At 36.7% G+C, this 25,295-nt stretch overlaps 1 long non-coding RNA gene across 6 annotated transcripts in view; it reads right to left on the minus strand.

Moving 5' to 3' along the window:
- The window catches only part of LOC147917348 (uncharacterized), a 63,016-nt gene extending 37,930 nt beyond the window's left edge, over window positions 1-25,086 (minus strand). For 4 of the 6 annotated variants that reach the window (XR_015552027.1, XR_015552029.1, XR_015552028.1 and 1 more), the window contains exons 1-3: window positions 24,965-25,086; window positions 22,605-22,709; window positions 22,287-22,417 (exon numbers count right to left, since the gene is read on the minus strand). This is a non-coding gene — a long non-coding RNA (uncharacterized LOC147917348). Of the gene's footprint in view, window positions 1-22,286; window positions 22,434-22,604; window positions 22,710-24,964 lie in introns of all 6 variants that reach the window. The other 2 variants (XR_015552026.1, XR_015552030.1) reach the window with 2 other exon arrangements.
- Window positions 25,087-25,295: the final 209 nt, after the last annotated feature.

Consider the following 25,295-nt stretch of genomic DNA (forward strand, 5'->3'; position numbering starts at 1 on the left):
AGCTGAAGCGAGTCTGGGTGTGTTTATTGAGGTCACTATCAAATAGCACTGCTTGTTTTTGCTTTGTCACCACATACACACACCCCACACCAATTATGTAGTATATATATATATATATATAAATCACATATAATCATGTATAAATGTCTATAAATATGCATATATACATCATTATTATGTAGTATTTTACTACATTATCAAAAACCCATAATAAACACTGCTGAGATGATACTCTATATTTTAACAAATTGGGAATGAGAGGAAGATGTTCAGAAATGGAGATATTGATATATATTCTTAGAATTTTTGGAGACTGACTAGGTGAGTTGGGGTGCTAAGTTGAATGCAGATTTTAAGACCATTTGACATTATACCCTCCCCAAAGAATGATCTGGAAATTCCATTTCTCAAAGTGGTGGGTGAAAGTGAAATAAGCTGAAAGTCCTTCCATACATCCTGAGGTATGCATGGTGCATACCAAAAATTTCTACATTTTCTACACAAGGAATGAGCATTCTCTAACCCCTTTGCCTTTTCATATTTTAATTAACTTATAGTGATAAATCCTGATATGAATATAGAATAAGATAATAATTCAGTAGGCCATAATAATATAATTCAGTACTTCACAATAAAAAAGTTAATAAAAAGCAAAATGGAATGTGGTAGCTGAAACACAAAATTATATTTTTTTCCAAAATGATGTTTTACCCTTAGAAAAATAAGTAATAACCTTAAGTTTTCCAAAATACCTCCTCTTCTAAATTGGGACCTTTAGAAATAGTGGTAGCTCATGAATTTCTCCAAATTGTAAAAAATGACTTTAGAAAAATGGTTACATGGAAATATATCAGTATAAAGCCAGGAACAGTTAACTCAGTTCTACAATTAATAAAATATTTATAACCAGCTCTTTGAAGGAGAAATTTTGTTGTATGAATACCTTAGTGTGTGAGGGTGTGAACTCTGGAACAAACTTCCCAGGTTCAAGGCCTGCCTCTGCCGTTTACCAGTTGGGTGACCTCGGGCAAGTTACAGACATGTCTGTGCTTCAGTTTACTCATCTTAAAAATGGGGATAAAATAGGACTTAATTCCAAGTGCTCGTTAGGAGGATAAAATGAGGTTATAAGTACTTAGAACACATCCCTGGCACATAGGGAGTTTTTGTGTAAGGGCGAGCTGTCAATATCAAAGCACGCAGGTTGCAAACTAGTTTCCTCCAGGCTGTTGACAACTTTTTTCAACATTTTAGTATCAAAAGAATGATATAGATTTTTAGTTTATCTTGACAAATAAAAAATAATGTGGCTGTAAGGTAGCAGGGTTATTGGCTATAACCCTTCCTATTCCTGGGCCTGCTTCTCTCGTTCTGTTCAAGTTGACATCCATCCTTGGAGCCCTGGATGGAGCCACAGAACCTTGAAGGCCAAGAACCTTTCTGGGGCAGGACTTGTGCTGATGGGGACACTCCGGGCTGGACATTCCTGCTCTCCTCTCCCCTCTTAAAATCAAGCGCTTTTTAAATAATATGTAAAAATGCCAAAGATTAAAGAAAAGTCAATGAAGACTAAATCAAATTAGTTCCATAAGATCTATAATGAAATGTCTTGAGAATGTTCTTTTCTTTTTTCCTTTATTTCACGCTCTTGCTGCTCAGTGAGTTTCAACTGTCCTCGCCTTTGGCCCCATCCTGTGGTCGTTCATTCGTGTGCACTGTTTGTGCTGTTCTGTGAGAACAATCAAGATTTAGCCCTTAAAATTGCAGATGAGATATCATCTCACGCCTGTCAGAATGGCTATAATTAACAAGACAGGAAACAACATGTGTTGGAGAGGATGTGGAGAGAAGGGAACTCTCATACACTGCTGGTGGGAGTGCAAACTGGTGCAGCCACTATGGAAAACAGTATGGAGATTCCTCAAAAAATCAACGATAGAACTACCATATGATCCAGCTATTCCACTGTTGGGTATTTATCCAAAGAACTTGAAAACACCAATTTGCAAAGGTACATGCACCCCTGTGTTCATTGCAGCCTTATTCACAATAGCCAAGACTTGGAAGCAACCTAAGTGCCCATCAAGGGACGAATGGATAAAGAAGCTGTGGTATATATACACGATGGAATACTACTCAGCCATAAGAAACGACGAAATCCAGCCATTTGTGACAACATGGATGGACATTGAGGGTATAATGCAAAGTGAAATAAGTCAGAGGGAGAAGGCCAAATACCGTATGATTTCCTTCATTAAGTAGTAGATAATAACAACAATAAACAAACACATAGGGACAGAGATTGGATTGGTGGTTACCAGAGGGGAAGGGGGGAGGGTGGAGGGTGAAAGGGATAATTCGGTACATGTGTGTGGTGATGGGTTGTAATTAGTATTTTGGTGGTGAACATGATGTAGTCCATGCAGAAATAGAAGTACAATGATGTACACCTGAAATTTTTGCAATGTTATAAACCAATGTTACTGCAATAAAAAAAAAAAAAAAAAAATTGCAGGTGAGTTAACTACCAGAAGACAGTTCCCAAGTAACTTCCATCCTCATACATTTGTCTGTTTTTAATGCTCTCTTCGTTTCTTTAGTTTTGCTCTGCTTAATTAAAGTGACACTTGTTTTTCAGGTTCTTTTTCTGTGGATAAGACCCATGAGCCAGCTAGTCCAACAGAAAAAGAGTAACCATGAAGATAAATCTTTTCAGGGAAAACATCAGTGTTGAAATATTTCATTTTCACGCCATTACAAATGTGGTTTTAGCCCATGATACTCTGAACATCTAGATCCTATAACGATAAGAACATCAAACTAGATCTGATGTTACTTAATTTACCAGAACAAATAAGACGATTTTCAGGCACCTTTCTTGTCATCTGACATAATGAAAGGAGTATTTGTGGTTACATATGCATTGACACCCTGATGTTAAGGTGATAAAATTCTCAAATTTGTCTAAACTTATACTGTGTTTTCCTTTATTATATATATTATAAGATCTTAACAGAAATAGCGTTTTCCCTTAAATCGGTGACAAAATGTCACTCAGACTCACAAGGCTGACTCATTTTAAAACTTACTTTAGAAATGTGTTGCAGCGTTATGCATTAAATTACAGATTTAGATGATATTCTTTATGGTTTTTCTGAATTGCAAGAAATAGATATGATAATAAAATGTTATACATTTCAGTATGTTCTGCTTCAAGTTGTCAGTTGATCATTTAATGGTAAACTTGTTTTTTTCTTTATATGTGATATTCAGATTAATTCTGAAGTTGACATTTTTGCACTGCATGGAATGTGTTCACTGCTTCAGTTCATCATAAATTATTTCATCCGTTTATATCCTCCCTTAGGAAAAAACACTTTTAAATTTATAATTCCTGCCCTGAAATATCTCAGGAAACTTCATTTGTTTTGACACATAAAAACAGCAGCATACTAAAACTTTATTCAGGGGAAACACTTCCCCACCGCATCTCTAAAAGTGTGACTTTTCAAACTCTGAGACAGGTAAAAAGATAGGCCAAGGTATCATCTTTATCATTTGATTTCTATTTTTGAAACTAAAGTAATATTATTAATTTTAGTTATTTTTAAACAAATGGATTTTTAAAATATAATCCATTCAATAGGTAACAAAATCTCTTTCAAAAATTAAAAAAAATAAACACATAAATATGCATAGTCTGCAAAGCCTGCTTTCCATCGGCCTCCTTTTCCTATTTCCCTCCCCAGCCTTATCGAGACTGCTCTGCTTGGAAGGGTGGGTGAGGGGCAGTCAGGGAGAGTCCCCACAGAGGGAACATTTGAGCATACTTTCAAGGATGAGCATGTGCAGAGTGCTTCGTATCATGACGCAGCCCACCTTTGAAGAAAGCCCTGGGGACAAATCAAGAGTATTTCTCTTCAATGGCAAAATGTTACGTTTGGATGAGAGAGTTGTGTAATGGATATTGACCACATCTGAGTTGCGGCATAGTGTAGCAGGCAACGGCTGAAATGTATGAAGTGTTTTTCAAATTGCTGACTTAAAAGTGAATCATTGGAAAATATTTTTCTTTTTTAGGTTTAGCAACAATTCAGCTGATTCTATTTACCATAATCTATTCTGGGTAATGAATTTTTTTTAAAAGAAGGTGAGAAATTTTGTGGGATTCAAAAAAGTGTTGATATTAGGTGGCTCAGCATGACTGAAACACTTATAGTTTGTATTGCAATGTCTTGACTTTATTAGTGGATCATTCTGTGAGATAAGTGAACTCAAAATTTCTCCTTCTACTCACTATAGATTACCAGAGTGCTAAATCAGCAGAAGGGCTGAACATATTCAGAAAATTGTTTGTTTCACAATCTTTGGGTAGATAATTGCATTTAATGAAAAAGAAAATACAAATGGTTTTAATTAGAAAAGAATTAAATGTTAAATTTCATATTTCTAAGAAATATTTTCACCTATACAACTTTTTTTGTTATATTTTATTTTTAAGATTCCAAAAAAATGGTGTCACTATTTTCTTCCATACTGAACTGACAGGCTTCACTTGTTTTGGAATTTTACTCTGTAAAATACTTTGTTATTCATTTTTTGAAGATCTTGAAAATAATTGTTGTTAAAAATTAGCCTAAGTTGGTTATTAAGTGAAACTGTGGATTATCCTTCTCTGAAGATGTTTAAAAATATGTTATCTATCTAGGCAAGCTGAGAGATGGTCTGCCTGATTCTGCATATGAGTTAGTTGACCATTCATTCATTCATCCAGGAAATATTTTTTGACTATTACATACAAAACGCTGGAAATTCTCATTATTTATAAGATATGATAAACATGTATGCAAAAAAGGACTTGTTCTTTCAGCATTTGTTAAACAAGTCACCTCAGAAGGCAGTGCAATTTAGGAGAATGGGTATGGGCTTTAGAGTCTGATGGGTCTGGGTTTGAATTTGGGCTCTGCGATACACTGGTTGTGTAATTTTTGACAAGTTATTCAATGTCCTGGTTTTGAATAGCAAACAAGATAAAACTTATAAGTACCTACAACAATGTCTGATAGAGGTAGACATTCAATAGTCACCATTACAGCCATGCAAACAGGCACGATTAATATAAACATTAGCTTATTTGCTCCTGTTCTAGTAAGGACTAGTCTCATCCATCTGGCTATTTCCACGACTATTTTGAAAGCATTATGGAATGTTGACTAATAAACAATTCCGTAGAATGATGATTGTTGATAATTATTCATATTTAAATAGTTTTAGTAAATGTTCATAATTGGTTAACACTTTAAAAAGGCAGTTCTGGGTGTGAGCAAGAAGACTGCTTTTGACATTAGGGAAAGAAGCTGTTAATAGCATTAAATTACATTTAAACTTGCATGTTTTAAAATTTTTATGTAAAGAAAATAGTTCTAATGATTCTTTATTTTCCACTTATTTAGGTGAGAAAAAAAGAAATACAAGTAAGTCTAACAGATTCCTTTTATTTCTTTACTGTTTTCCATAACTTATAAAACCTCATCATTAAACTTGACAACTCTTTTTCATACGTGTTAGGAGCTGACTTCTCCATACTTCTCAGATACTCAGTTCTGACATTTTGGACATTGTTTTCTGCCTTTCATCCTTTGCTTTGGAAACAACTTGTGTGGAAATAATGTCTATAAGGTATTATTGTGCTGTAGTCACGTATGTCCTTTTCTCTCCCTGTTGATAATTGAGATATGACAAGGAAATAATTATTACATCAATATTCTTTTGTTTTACAAGAGACAGTATCAGACTGTCAGGTTTGAAGTGTTCTTAAAAAATCTTGGATCACTCGGGTCCTGGTCATTTCAAGACTACAGAATCTAATGTAAATTGGAGAGATTCAATTATTGAAAATAAATCTGGGTTCACTCTAATATTGACTTGGGCTTATTCCGGGGGCCTAACATCATCCTTGGCCTCTCCTTTGGAGAAACCAGTTCCCTAAATGTATTCCTAGAACTGATGTCGTAATCTTTGTACTGAAGGATTATCTACATTTATTTAGATGTCCAGAGACGTCTCCCGACAGAAGATATCCTGAGTGCTATGAACCATTCTCTGTGGTTTTGGTGGGTAATTGTGGAGCGTCTCAACTTTGCACTTTCCATTGGTAACATCTGCTTTTCTCATATGCTTTGGGTATATAGAAAAGATCTCTAGAGGATGTCAAATGCCCTTATTCCTTTCCTGGATATTCTTTAAGGTATATTTTCAAACTTCCCCACTAATTAAATTCTTCCTTTTCCTTTTCCTGTTTAAAAACTTCATTGTGTTATGCAAAATGAAGACCTTGATTTCAGGGAAATGGGCTACATTATCATTTACTCTGAATTGTCAAAATAGGAAGTGATTCCACCAAATAAGAAAAGAAACATGCATAAAATCTGTACTCGTTTTGAAAATGTAGGCAGCGGCGTTCAGCATGAAGCAGCGGTTGAAAGTTGTGGAGAGGTGGGAAAGAGACCAGAACATACAAGCCTGTTACTTATTTGGAGACGCTTGGTCTTTGCCTACCAATTTTTAAAATTATGATCTATGTTACCTAAGCTGAAGATGACAACCTAGATGTTTTGTTAGCAGTTTTATGGTCCATTTAGTTTATTTACAGTTGAAATGTACTGAAAACATCCTAAAAGTCGGGCCTGATCATTTTGCCTCCCACATTTGCTGCCTAGGTTGCTAACTACTGTTCTGAATGGGGTTTCCATAATCATCCAACTTTACGACGTTCATCTGTATGCATGTTTCTCCAAATAGTCTAAGGGGTCACCATCACTGGTCATAATGGTGTCTCCTTACAATCTGTATCAGCCGTTTTAAAGGAAGATTAGCCATTAAAATGCCATTCCAAATTTGAAAAGTTTCAGCATATGAATAGTAGTTTTTCTCACATTTGAATGAATGTTCTTTAGAAAAAAATCAACCACATGATAATCAGAATATGCCTAAAGGGTAACATGCTTAAATTTACTTTTAAAAAACAGAACTGACGTGATTTCAATTTAATAACAGATCATACTTCAGCCCTAATGATCACATAAGCAATTAGCAAAAGCCAAGTGGAGTTCATTCTGATACATTGACCATATCTTATATTTAAAATACAATTTTTGGTTAGAATACTGAGTCTCCAAACATGCCATCACTCAGAGTCATGCATGATAATAGTTTTGCTAGATTTTCTTGCCCTAATGATTTGCTTCTAAATTATTTTGCTTTAATTTTTATTATTCTAAACTTCAAATTTTTACTAAAGTTTTAAATGATCTTTATCAGTTCTAGCAATGATAACAGTGTCTTTGAGAACTTATATCTGCCAAACTGTGCTAACTTAGAACTTTACATCGATCGTCTCATTTAAACATCACTAAACTATAAAACAAGTAATGTCATTATCTCCATTTTACATTTGAGAAAAATTGAAATACAGAGAAGTTAAGTGATTTGCCTAAAGATATAGGGACATTGGTGAGTCTAGGATTCAAACCCACATCAGGCTAAGTCAGCATTCTTATCCATGATCATTTTAGTTGCCAAATAAAAAGTAGGGTTCATATTTCTTTTAACAAACAATTTTAAGGTTGAATGCATTATTGTTCATATTTTTTATGAACATCTGAAGAAAATCATTATTTTGGTTTGAGAATAAAATTTTATAACATTTAAATACATTGGGAGTTGCTTCTCATTTTTTAATATAAAATTTGTCAACAAATTTTATTGGATAGACAAGTAGACAAGTGACCATTATTCTTAGAAGCCTATTTAGAATAGTTATATATATACATGTGTGCGGCATGCGGTATATGGGAACTCTCTGCACTTTCCACTCAATTTTGCTGTGAATCTAAAACTGCTCTAAAAAATCAAGTGCATTAAAAGAATAGCTGCCTATTTGAATTGTGACTAAAAATATTTGAGAGAAAACTCTTCTTTAAATACTTTTCAGTCTTTTCCTCTGAAGTGCCTCTAAAGGCAGAGGAGAGTGAATTTTAATCTTAGGGGTTTAGTGTTGCATCAATCTGGGTCCAATCAGGAAAGAGAAACCACATAATAATTTGAACAGGGAAAGCTAATACAAAGAGTGATTAACTATAACAGTGGATTGGAGCAATGAGAGGTTGGTTAAGAAGAAGTAAAGATACTTCTAAGAAATATAGGAATGGCAGGTGTAAGGAGCAACCAGTATCCACAGGGCTGAGATAGAGCACCAGAGTGTTCAACGAAGAGGCCTGCAGGGCTGAGATTCAGACTTTATTGGAGAGGGCTCAGCTGTGGCTCACTGAATGGTGGAGAATTCATGTGGTGCCATGCCAATGAGACCTTGATGGAAATTAGTCTTTGGGGATTTACTGAAATCTGCCCTCTAGGGTGCTTGGGACAGGTGTGCATGGGGACGTATCTCCCCAGAAGCACTCTGCTACAAGATCACCCCTGGAGGGTGCCAAGGAAAACTGCTGGCTGCTGAGCACTGCAGGAGCCAAATGCTGGAGAAGTAGGATGTGCTTCAGAAGCCCCGTGCTGGGTAAGCCACCAGCACTACAGAAGCTGGGCCCTGAGGAAGCTGCATGCATTGCAGGAACTTGGCCAGGAAGCAACCAGAACCAGAAAGAAAAACCCTTTCCTTCTTCAATGTCTTTCTAATATCCTCTACTGTAAAAGCATAACATCATGTCAGTGGGCAAAGGAAAAGCATTTAAAAGGCCCATATCTGTTTTCACAGAGCAGGCAGTGAAGGGTGAATTTGGACCAAAGAAGCAATAAATTGATAATTGGCACAGGTGGCATAACCAAAAATGGTTGCCTTATGAGTGTAATCTTTTTGGAAGTCTGTTCAGAAGAGAATTTGTGAGGAGACACTGTTTGGATGAGCTTGCCCTTCTCTTCCGCAGAATCTGAAGTGGCAGCTGACTGTGTTTCCTTGGCACGCCACTTGACCAGCTGTCCACACTGCCGCTGCCTTCCCTCAGCCACAGGTACTGCCCCCAAGCCCAGCAAAGTGACTGAACACTAACTAGTTTTTGGATACACTTGTTTATGTATTACTTTTTTAGCCAATCCCATAAAAAATGGAGAAATATTAAAAGAACATATGAAATGGCATAAAGCCCATTCATGAACTGGTCTGATTGATACACTGGTTTGCGGGGGAGGGGGTGACAGTGTAGAAGTAGATATGGCCTGAAGATTATGATTCTACACTGCTGGAAAAAATTAGAATCTCTCAGTTTATTCCGTCAGACTTATATTTAGTCCATTTTTAATTTTGACTCAGGTCCCCTTGTAGTCACTTACAGGCCCTCCCTCCTCCTAATATGGTTTGATTTACTAGTTTTTATAAATTACAAATATAATGTATGGTTGTTAGTACAGGTCAAAAAACAAAAAACAAAGTGAATAAAGAAACAAGTAGTAATTCTCTACCCTTTCTAAGATAGCCAATCATATCAGTTTGATGTGCATCATGCCAAACATTTTTCTATGGTCTTAAGAACATGTATTTATTATTTTCTATAATCAATTATGTGTGTATATGTATGTATGTATATATATAATATTTTTGTTTTTTTTACAAAAATCAGTGTATTAGACATTCCACAAGGACCATAAAGCAGATGTAACTTACTTTTTTAATAGCTGCATGATATTCCATATTATGGATACACAAGTCTCCTTCTGATGATAATCTGGCTGTCTTTAAATTATTGTCACTACAACCAGTGCACAGCAGGGCGTTTTGAGGCCAATGCTTTTAAGTTTTAAGATATACATACAAGCATATGTAGTACTAAAAATGGCTGTCATGAAAGGATAAGACCCTGTCTCAAGAAAAATTTATGACAAAGAGCTTTTAAAAAGATGATTTTTCCTGTAAGACTCCTCTTCTGATACTTATTCCTATTTCCACTTTGTTGATGAGCATGTTTGTTTAAATTTTATCAGAAGACCTTCTGAAATCATAAACTCAAGATGCTTATTTCTTATCAACCATTATTTATCAAAGAATGTTAGAAAACATTTCCAGGATTTAGTTCCTAAAAAAGTCATGTTGAGGATGGCTTAATGTTTTGTGATTGAATCTATTTAAAATTCGTTTTTTTTATTTTTAATGATTTATTCCACTAATTTTCTAGATATAGAAGTTATGTGAATGCTGCTAGTAGAGGAGAAAGAAAAACCTGAAGGGAAATTGGATTTTCAGGAATGAAAATGTAAAGCACTAAGTAGTTCAGTAGCATTTAGCCTGCAAAAATTTTAAGTAGGTCTTCATATTTTATTTCACTATATGACATGTATTCAAGTTGGATGAATGTGGCAGATGCTACATGTATACTTACTACAAAACTACCCAATAGCAATTTATAATTCAGCAGACTTCATTCTATTAGCAACTTTTTATTATTTGTATGAATTAGCTGTGCTTCTCTTCCTAAGTGTTATGGCTTCTCTATGATTGAGGATCTTATAGCTACTCTTTGTTTTCCTTTGGTCATTTTAACTAAATTTAAACTGTTGGTCCGATCTTTCATAGCCTGTTTCAGTACTTGTAAATAATGCTGTTTTATCTCTTCCCTTTTCTAATTATGTCCATTCAAGACACTTAGGCTTAAATTAAATTAAGGGAGACATATTTGGACTGCTACAGATGGACTAGACATTTATATGTGCAAATTGGCTAAACTTCTAACATCCATTTATTTCTGTATTTGGCCTAGAATGTGGAAACAGATATAGGAGAAATGATGCCAAATGTTCTAAAAAGTTGGATTATATTGGAGCAGTGTTTGACTAACCTGAAGGAGAAAATGCAATTGACATTGATTGACATAGTGCCCACTTTGAAAATAACCAGGAATCTATTTAACAAAAATAAAAAAGGAAATACTGTTTAAATCCCATATTTTTGTCAAGAACATTCAAATTTATTATTGTAAACATCATTTAAAAATGAATGTTCTCGGGGCCGGCCCGGTGGCGCAAGCGGTTAAGTGCGTGCGCTCCGCTGCGGCGGCCCAGGGTTCGCTGGTTCGGATCCCGGGCGCGCACCGACGCACTGCTTGGCAAGCCATGCTGTGGCAGCGTCCCATATAAAGTGGAGGAAGATGGGCAAAGATGTTAGCCCAGGGCCGTCTTCCTCAGCAAAAAAAAAAAAAAAAAGAGGAGGATTGGCAGATGTTAGCACAGGGCTGACCTCCTCACAAAAAAAAAAAAAAAAAAAAGAATGTTCTCTTGAAAAATGAAGAAGCATTATAAAACATGACAATTTCACCAGTGGTTAAAATTATAGCAAGCAAAATTTGGATATGAACTAAAGTTTTACCTAGAAATTTTTTAACAAAACAATCTCTCAAACTTGACAGGGAGGAGGGACAGGGTGTATAGCTTTGGAGAGCAAATACATTAGCAAATCACTTTCAATATAAAAAAACTCAATATACCAATTATGAAGTTTTAAAAATCTAGTAATTAAAAGACCACAGGTGGGTTTCCATAAGCCTCAAACTTAACCCTCTACACACTTGAAAGCAATAGTACTGAATTTCTCAATTATATTTTAAACTTCTGCTACTTGATTCCAATATTTATTTGAAAACGTGATCTTTCAATGTGCTTCTGCTGTTTATAATCATCCAAAAACATTTATGAACATTGATCACTTGCTAAATACTATCTGCTATATGCTTGCAGCACTCAAGCTAGACTTACATTTTGCTGGGAGGCCGTGAATGAAGAATTTCAATTCAAGATTAAATGAAGCTCGACAAAATATTTCTTGGTCTATAAAGTATCACTTTTCTACTCTCCTAGGAATCAATTCCTATCCTGTTTAAATCATGCAATCTCTTTGACCTGCAGCTTTATCATGCAACAATTTTGGAACACTTAGAGTCAAAATGGCAGGTTGGGCTGATGTTGGAAAACACACTCCTTCATTACGTATGCATAGAATTACAGAAAAACTATTAACATTTCATAGCTATTGTAACGTTACATAGCTGAATTTTAAAAGAAGATGGTTAAATCTCCAGATGTTGCAAACCAAGCAGGAACAAGCAATAGTAGGTAGGAGTTGGAGCTGTGTGGCCCACACGGTAAATACTTTTGGGACTGAAGCTTTAATGGCAACATAACAGCAAGGTTCAAGATTGCAGACCATGTACAGGAGAGGCTAGTCCTCAGCTTTTCCCATAAAAACCAGGAGGTGCAAATATGTAACCCCACTGGAAACACTCTTATTATCTCAGCATCAAGTGTAGATTATAGTCACTTATCCTGGACCATGTATGGAAATACTGTCAAGAAGCCTTAAACTTTTTTTTTTTTGAGGAAGATTGGCCCTGAGCTAACATCTATTGCCAATCTTCCCCCATTTGTTTTCTTTTTTTCTCCCCACAGCCCCAGTACATAGTTGTCTATCCTAGTTGTAGGTCATTCTGGGTTTTCTATGTGGGACCCCTCCTCAGCATGGCTTGATGAGCAGTGAGTAGGTCCGTGCCCAGGATCCGAACAGCGAACCCTGGGCCACCGATGTGGATTGTGCAAACTTAACTGCTATGCCACTGAGCCAGCCCCAAGAAGCCCTAGACTTTTATGATCCTTGTGGAAACTCTGAGCCAAGAAATTAATGGAAATGCATTCTGAAATCAGTGAATACTGTATCCCTCAGTAGAGGCAACAACACAATTGTCTCCAAGAAAAGGTCTCCTTAATAAAAAGTACATGCAGTATCTCTACAAAAGACAATTAGATTCCCACAGGGACCTGCTCTTCCGCTTGTGAACGCAAAGCTACTATAGGACTTGCCCTCTTGAAAAACACAACTAGAAAATAGGAAAATTATATAAAAAAAACTGTCTTCACACATTGGTTAACAGGCAGCACACGACCGTGATTCCTGACAGGAGGGAAGCAAATGAGGTGAGTCCTATGGTTGCCCTCTGCTTTCTGCCTGGAGGCAATTTGTAGATTGCAGTAAGGGGAAGATCCTAATGAGTTCTTAATGGGTTGAAAAGACCAATACCAGAGATCAGGAAGCCAAGATGGCTAGAATTTGCTGGGCAGAGATGAGGTTGCTATGCATACAAAGCACTGTAGAAATCTGTGTATGGGTCCCCTTGAGTCTTTGGATGATCACAAATCTGTGCATGTAAAGTTGGAACTTTGTTAGGCCAGGTAAAGAAAAACTGTCAGAGAAAGAAAAATTAGTGGAGAACTGTAAGACGAACAACTCTCAGAACTTACAGAGGGCGAGGAATTATTTGAATTTCCACCAGCCAGAGTAGAGAGATCTCACTGAGTGCATGGAGCATTCAAGAGAAATCTCATGGGGCTGGCCCAGTGGCACAAGTGGTTAAGTGCATGCGCTCCGCTTCGGTGGCCCTGGTTTTGCAGGTTCAGATCCTGGGCGCGCACCAACGCACCGCTTGTCAAGCCATGCTGTGGTGGCATCCCATATAAAGTGGAGGAAGATGCACACAGATGTTAGCTCAGGACCTATCTTCCTCAGAGAAAAAAAAAAGAGGAGGATTGGCATCAGATGTTGGCTCAGGACTGATCTTCTTCACAAAAAAAAAAAAAAGAGAGAGAGAAATCTCAGAAGGGTTATGCGTTAGTTAGAGTGGGCTAAGCCAGCCCCAGAGTAAAGGTGATTCTAGATCCACTCTAAAAAAGTTTAAAAACAAGTGTAAAAATATCATGCTGATCTGCAAGTAATTTAAATCCCTTCCAGAACAATGTCCAACATTCTTTAAAGGTATACAGTGAAATTCAGCACTCAACAATATAAAATTCATAATGTTTGGCATCCAAAGAAGAATTACTAGACATTCAAAGAAAGCAGGAAAGGGGCCGGCCTGGTGGCGCAAGCAGTTAAGTGTGCGTGCTCTGCTGCGGCGGCCCGGGGTTAGCCGGTTCGGATCCCGGGCGCACACCAATGCACCGCTTGTTAGGCCATGCTGTGGCAGCGTCCCATAAAAAGTAGAGGAAGATGGGCATGGATGTTAGCCCAGGGCCAGTCTTCCTCAGCAAAAAAGAGGAGGATTGGCATTGAATGTTCGCTCAGGGCTGATCTTCCTCACCAAAAAAAAAAAAAAAAGCAGGAAAATATGGTCTTTAATTTGGACAAACTTCTGTCAGTAAAAACAGACACAGAGGGCTGGCCCCATGGCTTAGCAGTTAAGTGCGCACTCTCCGCTACTGGCGGCCCGGGTTCGGATCCTGGGTGTGCACTGACACACCGCTTCTCCGGCCATGCTGAGGCCGCGTCCCACATACGGCAACTAGAAGGATGCGCAGCTATGACATACAACCATCTACTGGGGCTTTGGGGGGAAAATAAATAAAATTAAAAAAAAGAACAAAACAGACAGAAATAGCAATGATAATGGAGCTAGCATACAAGACTTTAAACCACTTTTATACACACACATACACACCAAATGTATTTAATGATTTACAGGAAAACATGAACATAATGAGAGAAAGAAACATAAAAAATGAACCAAATGGAACTTCTAAAAATAAAACTTTTTTTTTTTGGATTTGCATTCTTTCTAGAAGTAGCTTCCAAGAACATAGGACTCATCTCTGGCTACGTGGATTGCAAGAGACTTTCAAGGAGGTCTAATACAGAAATAAGGCATAAGTTTTCCTATCAACGTATCAGTATAAACAAATATGATCTATCATTCAAATTATAAAGTAAAATCTCTCCTGATTCATAGTCCAGATGAAGGTCCATCCATCTGCTGCCAGATGCTAGATCCCATATACTGCCTGCATTAGTCTGATGATGGAATTGCCAACATGCATTCCTGGGGAATGGTGCTGTATTAGCATTTCCAGGCAAAGATTCTTTACATACGCCAAAGGACCACACACCTGTGCCTCTTACTTCTACCTGCCAACAACACCTGCCAGCATCAAATCCCTCAGAACCCAGGACTGTGTAAAAAGTCAATGGACTGAAACCGGGAGGACAGTTTGGTTTCCTCATATCAAATATCATACTTTTTCTATTTTCTGAGTTAATAAGTTTGTGTTGGGAAGTTTTCAAATATAGTGTCAAAATGCCTGAAATGTGCTGAACATTTTTTGCTGGCTTAAATATTGCAGAGAGACACTGCAACTCCCTGTCGTAAATTCATATGAAAAGACTGTTGGGGTTTGCAGGTTCTCATACTTGTAGATCCTTTCAAGCCCATCAGTAACCCCATATCTGCCTGGAAACACTTCTTTGTTAGTTCACAAAGCAGATTTTTTAATGTGAAAATAGGATCTGGAGTCTGTCTTTTGTTATCAGCGAGGTCTTTTTCATCATCCTTCTCTTCCATAAGTAGCCTGGCATGAATTGCATCCTGCTCCTTTGGGAAGAAATGCTTAAGTTCTTCAAATTTAGAGTGTAATTTCCTCCTCCACTTTCCCACCTTTCTTCTCCCTCTAAAAGATGGTGAGATTTGCATTTCTAACCCCTTTCAGCCCCTTCAACCTGCTTTCTCAGGGGCTCAATGTAGCTTTTGAGCTTCCTCCTGTGACTAGCTGCAGCTTTCTCAATGGGCGTCAGGGGGTGATCAAGGTGGTCGGAGGAGACCTTGCACTGGGGACACAACAGCTCCAGGTCCTCCTCACAGAACAGGGTCAGAACCTAATTGTGCTTCTCACATGGGGGTTTCCTCTTCCAGCAGTTTCCTCTTGTTCCTTGTGGTGGGAAGCTGCTTAACTAGGGTCACTGGTTCTCTCAGATAATCCAGGTCAACCGGCCAGCTGGCTCCTAATTGGAGGTGGGCCAGGTAGGTTGTGAAGGACATTGTGCAGTGAGGGTTTCTATCTAAGGAAGTTCTCTTTAAAAAGTTCTAGTTCTCCAGGAGCTAGGAAAAGAGAGAAGCTGATGTCTCCTCAGTCCTCACTCTCCCTCAAGGAAGGTAGCAGAAATTTCCAAGAAGAGTCACAACCAATGTCTAGTCTTCCTGTCACCTCCCCCTGTATTTAATGCCCCCTTGAAGTGAAGGTCAACTGTGGAGTCCTCATGGTCAGAAACAAAGCACAATGCCAAGTCACTCTATAGTTTCTGTGGCCAGTGATGCACTCAACTGCTGATGCTCTGCTCAGGTCTTGGCCCTGTGCTGGAAGTTTAGGGGGAGCTGCACTGTGTCTTCAAGGCTAGGGGGTTGCTAGCAGCTCCACCCACCTGGGACTGTGGGCTCATCCATTCATCACAGAGCAGTTGGGTTTTCCTTGATCCAGGTTAGAAGACACAACACAGCCCACATTCTCTGTTCACTGTTATGGTCAAAATCTCTAAAAATAAAACTTTTATAGAATGGAATAGCCTACAAATTAGACATCGCAGGAGAAAAAATTAATGATTTTGAAATATAGCAATATAAATATTCTAAATGAAACATAGAAAAGACTGAAAATAAAAATAAACAGAGTTTTAGTGACCTAAAGCAGCCTCACACACACACTCATGCACACACACATGCGTGCGCGCGCGCGCACACACACACACACACTATTGGAGTCCCAGAAGGAGAGGAGAACAGAAAAATATGTAAAAAAATAGTGGCCAAAATATTTTCAAAATTGGTGAAAACTAGACATCCACATGTCTAAGAAGCTCAAACACACCCAAGCAGGATAAACACAAATAAAATTACACCAAGGCACACTATAAACTGTTGTAAACTAGTGATAAAAAGAAAATATTAAAGACAATCATAAGAAAAAATAAAGACTATGCACAGAGGAATTATGGAAAAAATAACTGCTTGATTCTCATCAGAAACTAATCAAGCCAAGATACACTGAAACGACATACAAGTGCTAAAAGGGAAGGTATAGAATTCTATATCTAGTGCTATAAATTGAATGTTTGTGTCCCCCAAAATTCATATTGAATTCTAATCTCTCATTCTAAATTCTGATTTCACATTGAATACTAATGACCAAAGTGGTAGTATTAGGAGGTGGAACCTTTAGGAGTGATCAGATCACGAGGGCAGAGGTCTCATGAATTGGATTAGTGCCTGTATAAAGGAGGCCCCAGAGAGACCCTTTACTTCTTCCTCCTTGTGTAGACATAGCAAGAAGTTGGCAGTCTGCAACCTGGAAGAAGGCTTTCACCAGAAACTTATCATGCTGACACTCCAATCTTGGACTGCCAGCCTTCAAAACAGTGAGAAATAAATTTCTGTTGTTTATAAGCCATCCAGTCTGTGATATTTTGTTATAGCAGCCCAAACAGACTAAGACATCCAGTGAAAATATTTTTCATAAGCAAAGACAAAGTAAAGACTTTTTAGACAAAAGCAAAGTTTAGAAAATTCATTGCCAGCAGCACTTTACTATAAGAAATGTTCTAGTAAGTTCTTCAGGCAGAAGGGAAATTATATGAGGTAGAATCTTGGATTGATTCAAGAAAAGAATGAAGAATCAAAGAATGAAGAGCACCAGGAATGAAAAAAGAATGAATATAAAATATAAATTATCTTATTTTTAAATGCTTTAAAAGACATTCAGCTGTCTAAAGCATAATAGTGACAGTGTGTGGGTTTTGTAACATTTGTTGAAGTAAAATGTATGTGGAAGTAAATAGCAAAAAGACAATAGTACAAAGAACAAGGGGAAAAGGGAGTATATTATTGTAAGTACCTTATAAGTGAAGTGGTATAATATTATCTGAAGATACACTGTGACAAATTAAAGATGTATATTGGTAACATTAGAGAAAACACTAAAAAAATTATAGAAGTAGACCTGACAATAAGCCAATTGTGAAAATAAAATGGAATGCTAATAAAATAATCAATCCAAAAGAAAAATAGGAAAAAAGGAATAAGAACAGATGGGACAAATGGAAAATAAAGAGAAAGATAGTAGATTTAAATTATATTGATGATAACATTAAATATAAATGGCATAACACTCCATGAGACAAAGAACACAGGACAAGGGAAATTTTTAAAAGTTTTGAACTGAATGTAAATGAAATTACAACATATAAAAATTACTTAGACATAGCTAAAACAATGATTTGAGGAAAACGTATAGTTTTAAATGATTGTATTAAGAAGAAGAAATGTCTAAAAATTGTTGATTTAAATTTGTATTTAGAAACCACAAAAGGAAGAGCAAGTTAAATCCAAGGTAAAAGGAAAGAAAATAAAAAAAAATATCAGAAATTAACACAGAAAAACAATAGAGAAATATTAATGAACCCCAAATCTAGTTCTTTCAAAAATAATCAATGAAATTGATAAATCTCTGCCTATATTGATCAAGAAAAAACTAAAAGGAACTAAATTGTCAAGATCAAAAATAAAAGTAGGAACACCACTATAGATTTCACAGATTTTGAAAGGATAAAAAGGTAATAGTATAAACAATTATATGTGAATAAATTTGACAGTGTAGATGATATGAACAATTTCCTTGAAAAACATAAATGACCAAAACTGACTCAAGAAGAACTAGAACACCTAAGTGGCTTTCTTCAATTAAATAAACTTAATTTTTAGTTAAAATCCTTCCCAGGAAGAAAATTCCAGGCCAACATAATATCACTGTTGAAGTCTACCAAAGATTTAAGGAAGAAACTCAAGAAACACAAACTCTTTCTGAAAATAAAGGAGGAGGGATACTTCAAAACTCATTTTACAACTTTAATATTACCTTGAAAGCAAAACCAAGGACATCACAGGAAAAGAAAACTACAGATGGATCTCTGTCATGAACATATATTCAAAATCCATAACAAATATTTTCAAATTGAATCCAGCAATATATAAAATGGAAAATACATCATTGCAAAGTGAAATTTATCTCAGGAATGCAGAGCTGATTTAACATCCAAAAACCAATGGCACAGAACAAAGGAGAAAAACTGTATGTTATCTCAATAGATGCAGAAAACACGGTGAAAATTCAACACCTATTCACGATTTTTAAAAAACTAGGAATAGAAGGAAATTTCTACAGTATGATAAAAAGACATCTATCTATCTATCTATCTATCTATCTATCTATCCATCCATCCATCCATCCATCCATCCATCCACCCACCCACCCACCCACCCACCCATCCACCCACCTACCCATCCATCCATCCATTCATCCATCCTACAACTAACATAATAATAATAAAAGACAAAATGCTTTCCCCATTACATCAGGAACAAAGCAAGGCTATCCACTCTCACTATTTCTATTCAACATTGTACTGCAGGTCCAAGCATGTGTGATAAAGCAAGAAAAAGAATTAAGAGGCACAGAGATTGGAAAGGAAAAAATAAATGATCTTTGTTCACAGACAGCATGGTACTGTATGTTGAAAATCCTAAAGAATCTACAAGAATCTTTTAGACCTAATAGGTAAGTTTAGCAGGGTTGTAGGATACAAAGTTAATATAAAAAACCAATTGTATTTATATATAATAGCATTGAACAATTAAAAAAATAGGATTTACTGTAGCATTTACTACAGCACCCAAAATCATTAAATACATAGTGATAAATGGTATAAAAGACGTTTAAGACGTACACTGAAAACTATAAAATATTGATGAGAGAAATTAAGACCCTGAATAATTGGAAACATATGTATCATATTCATGGATTGGAATACTCAATATTGTTAAGATTATAATTCTCCCCAAATTGATCAATAAATTCAAAATAATCCCAATCAAAATCTCATTAGGCTGTTTGGTAGAAATTGACATGCCCATTAAAAGATATGTATAGAAATGCAAAGGAGTTTTGAAAAAGGTGGACCAATTTAGAAGACTTATACTACTTGATTTTGAGTCTTACAGTAAAACTACAGTAATTAAAATAATGTAGTATTGACAAAAGTATAGTTATGTAGGAAAAGGAATAGAATTGATAGTCCAAATATAAACTACACATATATGTTTATTTGACTTTTTTTTGAGGAAGATTGGCCCTGAGCTAACATCTGTTGCCAGTCTTCCTCTTTTTTATTTTCTCACCCCAAAGCCCCAGTACATAGTTGCATATCCTAGTTGTAGGTCCTGTTTATTTGATTTTTGACAAAGGCAGCAAAGCAATTCCTTGGGGAAAAGGTAGTCTTCTCACCAAATGGTGCTGGCTCTACTGGATATCAATATGGAAAAAGTAAACCTTAACCCTTATCTCATACCACACACAAAAGTTAAGTCAAATGGATCATAGGCATAAGTGGAAAAGCTAAAGCGATACACCTTTTAAAGGAAAACATAGGAGAAAATCATTGTGACCTTGTGTCAGGCAAAGATTCTTAGATAGGATACAAAAAGCATGACCTGTAAGAGAAAAGAATCAATAAATTGGACTTCATCAAATTTGAAACCTTTTGCTCTGTCAAAGACACCTTTAAGAAAATGGGAGAAGGGCCGCCCCGTGGCTTAGCGGTTAAGTGCGCGCGCTCCGCTACTGGCGGCCTGGGTTCGGATCCTGGGCGCGCGCCAATGCATTTCTTCTCCGGCCATGCTGAGGCCGCGTCCCACATGCAGCAACTAGAAGGATGTGCAACTATGACATACAACTATCTACTGGGGCTTTGGGGGAAAAAAAAGGAGGAGGATTGGCAATAGATGTTAGCTCAGAGCCGGTCTTCCTCAGCAAAAAGAGGAGGATTAGCATGGATGTTAGCTCAGGGCTGATCTTCCTCACAAAAAAAAAAAAAAAGAAAGAAAATGGGAGAAAATATTTACAAAACATACACCTGTCAAAAGACTTGTGTCCAAACAAAGTTTACAACCCAACAGTAAGAAGAGAAACAATGCAATTAAAATATAGGCAGAAATTTTGAGGAGGCTTTCCAAAAGATGATATAAAAATGACCAATAAGTACATAAATAGGTGGTCCATGTTATTGGTCATCAGAGAAATGCAGATTAAAACCACAATGAGATACCACTGCATACCCATCAGAATGCTAAAATTAAAAAGGCCAACAACATTAAGTCTGGGCTGAGAGGTGGTGAAGGGGTGCAAATGAAACCCTCACACATTGCTGGTGGGAACGTGAAATGGCACAACCACTATGGAAAAGAGCTTAGCAATCTCTTACAAAGTTAAACAGACGTCTTTTTACATTACCCAGGAATTTCACCCCTAGGTATTTATTCAAGAGGAATAAAAATAAATGCCCACAAACATATATAAAGACGGACATGTATGTTCATAGAAGATAAAAAGTGAAAAAAAAAAAACCAAAAAACCCCCCAAATATCCATCAACTGGTGAATGGATAAACAAAATGTGTTACAGCCATACAATGGAATATTACTCAGTAATAAAAGCAATGAACTATTGATATACATAAAACATGGATAAATCTCAAAAGCATTATGCTATGTAAAAGAAGCCAGAAACAAAAAGTACATACTGTATCGTTCTACTCATCTGACATTCTAGAAAAAGACAAAGCTAGTCTATAATGATAGAAAGCATATCAGTGGTTTCATGGGGTTGGAAATGGGATAATTGACTGCAAGGGGTCAGGAGGGATCTTTTTTGGGTACTAGGAATGTTCTATACATTAAATACGTGGTACTTTTTATTGTGTGTAAATTATATCTCAATAGGGCTGATTATGAAGATTTAAAAAATATAATTACCACAGAAGGTGTGCTCACAGAAAAATGTTGCAAAGAACACAAAGAAGTCAAATGCCACGAAAGACAGTCAACAGATGCAGGATATAGGATAAATCACATCCAACTCCAAATAAAATTAAGGATTTGGACTGGGTATATGTTGTACTCCTGTGGAGTACACACACACACCCACACACACACACACACATAGATATACACAATCATGTCTTAAATTTCCCAAATCTTTTGTCAGCTTTATTTGAGCAAACATATATATTTTAGGGGCTTTGGAACTTATACTCTCTTGAAAAATAAATCTACTTATGATATAGACTATACTATGGGGCAGCTTCAAGCATAACTAACAATATCTTGACATGCCATCTGTGCTTGCTGGCAAGGTAGGTGTACAACCACTTGATGAACAAATACTAATGAGGAATATTTTATGTGTAACATGCTCTGATCAGCACTTTGGAATTCTAAAACTTTTATGGTCTTTGCTCTCAAGCAGTCTCCAAACTTAGTTACAAAGACCGGACTGAAAAAGAATAAAGCCACAGGTACATTTTGCGTGCACATTACATAGGATAGACAGAAGACAATACAGTCGTAGAAGTTCAGAAGAAGGATGCTCACCAGATCACTGTTTCCCAGAGTGTGGGTCCTGTCTCTGGGTTGTTCTCAGAGGATTTTAGTCGTGACATGAATGAACTTCAAAGCAAAGAAGTCATTCCTTCGTGCAATTCTCTTCTAATCCCTAGACAATCCTGTCAAGGAGAAAGCCTGAATTTGGTGTTATCACATCTTTAATGCCTCCCTAGTATTTACTAACCTCTCTCTCTCTTTTTACAATGAAAAAGCAGAATCAGGATCAGCACCTTTGGCAGAAAACAGCATTTGGCAAAAAAAAATTTTAAAATTATTTAGTTTACATTTTATTCTCTCGATACTTACCTTTTATTTATGATCAATAATTGTTTTCCACTGACTGAGTTTGTATCTCATGTGTAAAACTTCTCATATTTTCTACTTCCTCTTCATTTATATTACTCTGAAAATCTATGAGGACACAAACCAAAGTAGAATTTTAATAAGAACAACAGAGCCCAAACAAAAGAAACTGTTTGAGCAACTTTTAAAAAAAGACAGACATTATTTGCAAGATTTAAAATCAAAAACTTTGGTATTCTTCAAGCTTTTTGATACTATTTTTATGGTAATGAAGCAAAATGGAATATACTCACACATAACAGACAATCCTTTAACAAAACAAAAACTTTAACTTCTGCTTTAAAAACACTGACTGTACTGATTTGTGTCTGACTCATTGGTGACACTTTGAATTTAGGAAGTTGAACTCCTTTTGAAATAGTAGGAAAAAGTCAGTTTTTATCCTTGGGGGATTCTGATGTCAGTAGGGTTAAATGTCCTAAAATTCAGGTTTTCATATCAGTTATCCAAAGTGTAAGAAAAAGAACTGAACGAAACAAATAGAGTTAATAAATAACATTAAAAAGTCACAGATTACTAAAGCCTTCACTACTCATAGAGAATAGATTACTTTTATAAGTGACTTTCAATTTTTAATATAATAGCAGCTCATTATAGTTGTGATATTTATTTCACTTTTCCTTTTTTCCGAGAAACTAGATTTCAAAACCTAGTATACTACCATATGCTTAATGATGCCTAATAAATATCTTTGGTAAAAATGTGAAATGTTTTTCAAAAATGGATGAAAAGTTTTAGGAAACTCAGCTTTGCCCAAAAGATAGCTTTATACTTGTCCCCACATTATCTTTGTAACGTTTCTTAAACAAATCCTCCATGTAATATTGACCAATATTGTGTTCTATGATATGTATGCCTGACCAGAAATTTTGAGAAATTTCCTCTATTACACAGTTCAACTTTCAGTTACTGTGTAAACTTGAGAAAACAACTTCACATTTAGTAACTTATTACAAATCTATTTTAATCCTTGGAATAATCTTCCCCTTTCTGTTCTATTTTTGTGACGAAAGCTGGGAGGAGGGGTGGGATTTCTTCCTCTGCTCTACTCAGCACAGTCTTACTGACTTCTCTAATTTTTTTGGATCCTTCGTTCAATCGCTGTCCAGGAGAGATACCCACTTTGTTCCACCTACACTTTACAAGGACATTTTCCTGTTGAACTTTTTTCATGGATTTATCTGCATCCATCGACATAGAGATTTTGGTGTCATAAGTTTCAAGAAAAGAAAATAAAGCTTTTGTACTCACATCTCTAATGACTTTTTTAGTCTGAAATACAACTATTTTTAGTGCATGAACAAAAGTATTTTAGCTCATTTTAGAATAGTCACTGATATGTTGCCATGTATAATACTGTGCTTATAATTAGTCAAGGGATAAGATTGGATATTAAAGGTTATTGAATAGGCAGGAGAAAATAATGCTGTTTAGTCGCAATACTATTTCTACTGCTTGAGACTCATAGCTGTCAATAAGACATCTTTCCCCCTTCCCATAGGATTTCAGTAACTACTGAGTTAATTTATTATATAAGAGCTAAACTGAGACAGAAGAGATGGCTGATATTACATGAGATGTCTGAAGATAAAGTCAACAACAACAAAACTTGCAGAGAGAAAATACACACAGGAATTAATAGGACTTCAATATGTTTTTTCACTTTCTTTGGGTAGTTTTCTTACAGGAAAAATTCTCTTTAGACTAGGTTAAAAAAACTTTTTGAAATCAGTTTTAATTTATTTTTGATGAGATTGATTTTCCTTTTTTTTTTAAAGACTTTCATTAGGGAAGAAGTCAAGATGGTGGTGTAGGCAGACTCTGAACTCACCTCCTCCCATAGACACAGCCTATTTACAACTATTCTTGGAGAAATTACCCCTGAGAGAGAGCTGAAAACTGGATAAGAGGAATGCCTGCAAGAAATGACAGTCCTAATTGAGGTGGAAGAGGCAGAAATTCCCTACTGGAGAGAAAAAACGCCGCCTTCACAAGCCACAATGCTTCACGGCCACCTGGGAATAGCCCAAATGTATGCAGCCTTCAATGGAGGAGTGGGGGACCTGAGCTGGGGAGCGTGCCTTCTATAGGCATTTTTTGGACCCGGCACAACCAAGATGAGTGTCATAATATCTGGCTTTGCTGGCCACTAACAACAATGGGGAATACCCCCAGAAAAGCTGAGTCACAAAGAAATTAAAGTTGGCTCTTAAAGGGCCCATACACAAATTCACCCATTTTGGAAAGCAACCTAAAATCACCAGAAAGAAAGGTGCACAGTCCTTTGGTGAAAAGAGACTCACCTGATAGGCTCCGGGTACATCTCGGTGAGAGGTGAGATCTCTCCAGGGACTGCAGCCATTGTTGTGATCTGGTGTGGACGTGCTGACACAGATGCTGGCAGACACCATTGAGTTCTCCCAGAGGGCTGCTAGCCCAGGGTCTGCCCCACCCACTAGAGCACTGATTTAATCCAGCTCAGCCAGGGCAGGCAGTCTGCCCTAGGTACTGGCCCCACCCAACAACAAACCCTAGCCCTCAGGCAACTTGTGGGCCTGCTACATGAGCTGCCTGGATTCTCTGCAGCCTGGCGAGTGGGTCCACCTCTGTGGGGCAGGGTGTGCACAAGGAGCA

The sequence above is a fragment of the Ceratotherium simum genome, chromosome 4, assembly GCF_057802395.1.
Source record: "Ceratotherium simum simum isolate JZ-2026a chromosome 4, ASM5780239v1, whole genome shotgun sequence".
NCBI classification, from domain to species: domain Eukaryota; kingdom Metazoa; phylum Chordata; class Mammalia; order Perissodactyla; family Rhinocerotidae; genus Ceratotherium; species Ceratotherium simum.